Source organism: Orycteropus afer, unplaced genomic scaffold, assembly GCF_000298275.1.
Source record: "Orycteropus afer afer isolate SDZICR_OR568_19922 unplaced genomic scaffold, OryAfe1.0 scaffold00070, whole genome shotgun sequence".
Classification (NCBI taxonomy): Eukaryota; Metazoa; Chordata; class Mammalia; order Tubulidentata; family Orycteropodidae; genus Orycteropus; species Orycteropus afer.
Genome location: NW_006921657.1, coordinates 11,948,203 through 11,953,279, shown reverse-complemented (window position 1 = coordinate 11,953,279; position 5,077 = coordinate 11,948,203). Strand labels below are relative to the sequence as shown.

The following is a 5,077-nucleotide window of genomic DNA, read 5'->3' as shown; positions in this document are numbered from 1 at the left end:
TTGAACCACCAGCCTTCTGGTTAGCAGTCAAGTGCCTTAGCCACTATGCTACCAGAGCTCCCGTAATTATCAGAGTAAGTTAAAATTTCTGATTCTAATTCCAAGTTTCCAATGTTACTGATTTACAAAGCTCTAAAAAATAAAATTGTATATTCTGTAATGTATAAAATATCTCTTGTACTATTTTAATTACAAAATGTCAAACAATATAGATCTATATCACAAAACATCAAAGTCTTCCTCAATTCCTCTCATTCCATTCCACAGATAATTACTTTACATTTTATTATGTAGCCTTCCAATTCTTCCTCTATATTATTCTTTTCATTTTTTTTTCTTTTAAACTTGGATCCTACACATTTTATTCTATATTTATGCTTTGTTTCACTTGCTAAATATATGAGTTCCATATCAGTACTGGAAGATCTACCTCACTGTTTTTACTGACTGTTAACATCCATAATGTTATCACAATTATCTAACTATCCTTTTCTATTCATATTTTGATAATTTCCAATTTTTTAGCTTTTGCTAATATTGTAATTGTTCTTTGTATAAACATTCTTGTACACATGGAAATATTTCTGTAAGATATTCCTAAGAGATTAAAATTTGGATAAACATAGTTTCAATTTTAATAGAATCCACCAAATTACCCACAGAAAATAATTTTCCAATCTACAAAACAGGGTAATAATCCTACCAACAGTGAATCATACGTATTCGTATGTACTCTCTAAGATGATAGGATTTTTCTCTACTGCCCTCCTCACTTTTTTCTCAGCCCTCACCAGAACTGCTGTCTTTGATGACAATAATTCTACCAGCAGTCTCTTCAAAGCAATCTAGTTTTCTACCATTAAGCACATTAAAATTTCTCCAGTCTCTACCATTACCAATTCCAAAATCACTTCCACATTTTTGGTAATTATTAGAGCAGCACCCCACTCCCAGTTCAAATTCTGTCTTCTTACCTAGTGCTGTTGTTGTTGTTAGGTGACATCAAGTTGGCTTCAACTCATAAAGACCCTGTGTACAACAGAATAAAACACTGCCAAGTCCTGTGTCATCCTCACAATCCTTGCTATTCTTAAGGCCATAGTTTCAGTGTTTCATGGCTATCCATAAACCTTTACAGTAATATATCAGACAGTGTTTCACTGCTATTCATAAGGTTTTCACCGGCCATTCCACTAAGTAATGCTCCAAATTAGGACACAGTCAGAAGATGTTTCTGATGTTGGTTATTGTTGTTGTTATTGTTATTGTAGTTGCTATTGCTGCTTGAATATTTTTTCATTCCTAGAAGATAACTAAAATACTTTCCAGTACTGTCCTTACACTGATTAATAGTAATTCCCCTAAATTGCTTTCTACCTTACTCAAACAAACAAAAAACTTACATATATATATTGGTTGTTGGACATGCTTATACAGGCATTCTGAATATATTCCAAATCTTTTCAAGACTGGATTTTGGTTCCTGCTCAATTTCACACTGAAATTTGTAAAAGTATAAGAAGCATTTGCTATTTAGTCCATTAAGTGCAAAAGACCAGGTTGTTTAGTATTTCAAAAGCATCCTCCATCGGCTTTTAACTAATCACAGTTACATGGGAAAAGCTGAAGACAGAATAAGATGCCAGCCTAAACATACACCATGGAAGCTTGAATCTGGCTACACACTGGAAGAAATAAGGTGTTTTATCTTAGTGAACAGAACAAAATGAGATATGCATGCTTTTTAGAAGAGCAAAGTGTGATTTTTACAAGAAGAGCCATTGAGCCCAGGTTTGCTGAGATTTGGACAGTTCTTTCTTCAGCTGAAGCACCTCCCTGTAGTTTCTGGAACCCTCTGCATTATCTTACCATGCAACAGAGGACCAGCCATCTGGCAAAGAAGAGGGTAATCAGGAAATGAACAGTTAATTGTATAGTAGATGAATGCGTTAGGAAACAAAGTCTCCAACCACCGTTGGCAGCTGTAGCTGACTTTCCCATTTTATTTTTTATGGCATTTCTTGGTATATGACAATAAAGATTATGTCACATCTCTAAACAAAAAGTTTCTGTTAAAAAACAGATTCTTAAAGTCATCTTCCCCAATAGCACAATAGGGATACAGCCTCAAGGTCTATTATAATGTAATGCAATCTGGGTATGCTCACTCACAGAGTCTGGTCTTCCAGAGACATTATGAAATATTTTGAAATATTTATATGAAATAGCCTAATTCTCCCAGTATGCAAACTTCTGCTGGTAATAGGTTAGTAAGTTATTTTAGGAATCTGCAGTAACTCTTTGGAGACATAAGAATGTAGTGTGGAGTAACCATTTAATGTTACTTCAGCTGCTTAATGTCAAACGAACTTAAACAATATCTCATTTAATACGTTATGCATCATTATTCATTCATATAGCCTAAAAGAAATAAAAATTTTATAATATGAAAGCTGCAGAAAAGAGATTTGACACTCCCATTTGGCACACTTTTTTTCATTTTCTTGAAAAAGACTGAGTTTGACAAGTACCAAACACAGATACATAAAATATGGCATAATAATTACCTCCTCAACTATAGAAAAGGTGAAATATTCCAAATATATGTGACTTAATCCCAGGTTTCTATCATTTAACCAATATATTAGTTATTATAAAACTATTTTTTAACTTAAAATTTAAAGTAGTATGAATAAAACATGTGCGCTCTTATCTTGGATATATTCGGTTTACCTTCATGTTGTATTTAGAGAATTCTGTTATAAAATGCATATACTTTAGACCACAAGAGTCACATCTCTTTTCCAATTTTCAAAATAATTTTGTAGGTTCATAAACATATATATGTGTGAATATGTGTGTATATATCTGTGTGTGTTTTATAGGTGTACAGAGCTAAATAAGTATATATATACATTATCTCCAAATCTAATAATCTGTTAATTTTAAATGTAAGCATTTCATTAAAGAATTAGATATAGATAAATATCCACAGATATACCTAAATCCTAAACAGGTATTAAATTATTTCTTACAAACTGAACACATCCAGACCAAGAAATAAGGTATTGCTCCAACTTAGAAATCCCCTCTTATCATTTTTCTACTATTTTCCCACCTCTCAAAGGCTACTAGTCTAAATACAATCAATACATATTAATTATGACTATATCTAAGCTTCATATAAAAGTTTTAGGTAGGCACTCTTCTGAGTCAGTCTTCTTTCATGCAACATTATGTTTATAAATTTATCCCACATTGCTGCAAGTATTTTGCTAATTTTCATTAGTGTATAGTATCCCATGGTATAAATACATCATGGTTTATTTAGTCATTCTATAGTTAATATACTACCGATCTTTCAGTTTGTTCTACTGTGATGGCTTGCATGTTGCTATGCCACTAGTATTTGAAATACCAGCAGGGTCACCCATGGTATTTGGATCTCATGGTGGGAAGGTTTCAGGAGAACTTCCAGACTAAGACAAATTAGGAAGAAACGCTGGTAATCTTTTTCTGAAATTTAGCCAACAAAATCCTTATGGATAACAACAGGGCACTGTCTGCATTGCTTTCTTTGGACAAATCATCAGGAGGAATCAATTGCTAGAGAAGGACATCCTATTTGCTAGAGGGTGTCTATAACAAGTGATGAGACCCTCTATGAGATGGATTGGTACAGTAGCCATAATGATGAACTTGAACATTACTGTAATCATGAGTATGATTATGACTGGCAACATTATGTTGTGATGTACATAGAGTTGTTATGAGTCAAAATTAATTCAACAGTAGCTATCTTATCTACTGGTCTACAGTTAATAACCACTTGAGGCATTTACCATATTGGATTATAAAAATAATAAAGTTTCAAAGAACATTCATGTACAAATATTTTGCAGGACATTTATATTTATACGCATTTGGAGGGACATATACTATAGGAAAGAGTATGACTCCATTTTTGATGTTTGCTGACAGTTTTCAAGTCCCACCAATCCATCTTATCCTCTTGCCACACAACAGAAAAAGCAAATAAGAAATTCCAGGTTCTCCTCCTTTGTGGCTAACAGTAAATTCAAACCATGCAAATCTTGGCTCCAAAGAAAAAACTCTCACCTGGTTCCACCCTAATCTACAATAATTTACCAAGTTAGTTAATCCTTCCTGTTCTCTCAAGCTATTGTAGACCTGATTAGATACCTTCCCTGCTCTGCCTTCAAAGCCTCATAATAAACCTTTTCCTATCTTTGTGTGTGTGTGTGTGTGTGTGTGTGTAGTATCATCATTCTTGACATCTGAAACAAAATATGGAGTGGACTAAAACACACACAGTATATGGGTATGTTCAGCTTCAGTAGATGAAGCCAAAAATATACTAATTTATAAACTCCCACAAGCTGTTGATAAGATTTCTAGTCATTGCTCCTCAATCTCAACAACAGTAGGTTTTATATGGTTTTTATTCTTTTTACTCATTTTAATGGGTTTGTAGAGGGACTGTATTGTGGTTTAATTGGTGGATCCCTGATAACCAATGATGAGCATGTGTTCATGCAATTATTGGCCACTTAGATATATTCTTTTGTGAAGTACTTGTTCAAGTCTTTTGCACACAAACTTCAATGGATTTGTTTGCCTAATTTAAAAATTTAATTTGCTTAAGTTTGTTATGTAACTCGGGTACAGTTCCTTTTTCATATATGTGTTGTAAGTATTTTCTTTCACTAAGTAATTCTTTTTCATTCTTATTGAACCAATGTTATTAATTTAGTTTTTTTGATATGGCACTTTTTAATTTAAATTAAGTGAAATTATTTTTATTATTCCTTATAACTTTTTTTGGATCCTCTTTCGAGATCTGTGCCTAAAACATGATCATGAATATTGTTTCTTATATTATTTATAGAAGCTTTATTTTTCTTTTATGTCTAGAATTTGAGGTATCAAATGGATATCCAATTGTCAGTCTTTCATGATTTTCCCTTGATATAAAGTTTAAAATAATCTTTTTTATTGAGCACTTAGATTGATATTCCTTTATAATTATTCCAATCCTTCTTTGATTCAAGCAATG

The 5,077-nt window shown here is 32.6% G+C and overlaps 1 protein-coding gene across 1 annotated transcript in view; it reads right to left on the bottom strand.

Annotated features, from left to right (window-relative positions):
• The window catches only part of CTNNA3 (catenin alpha 3), a gene marked incomplete at its 3' end in the record, with an annotated part of 1,944,816 nt that overhangs the window by 240,295 nt on the left and 1,699,444 nt on the right, over window positions 1–5,077 (bottom strand). The gene's annotated exons all lie outside the window — the stretch shown is intronic.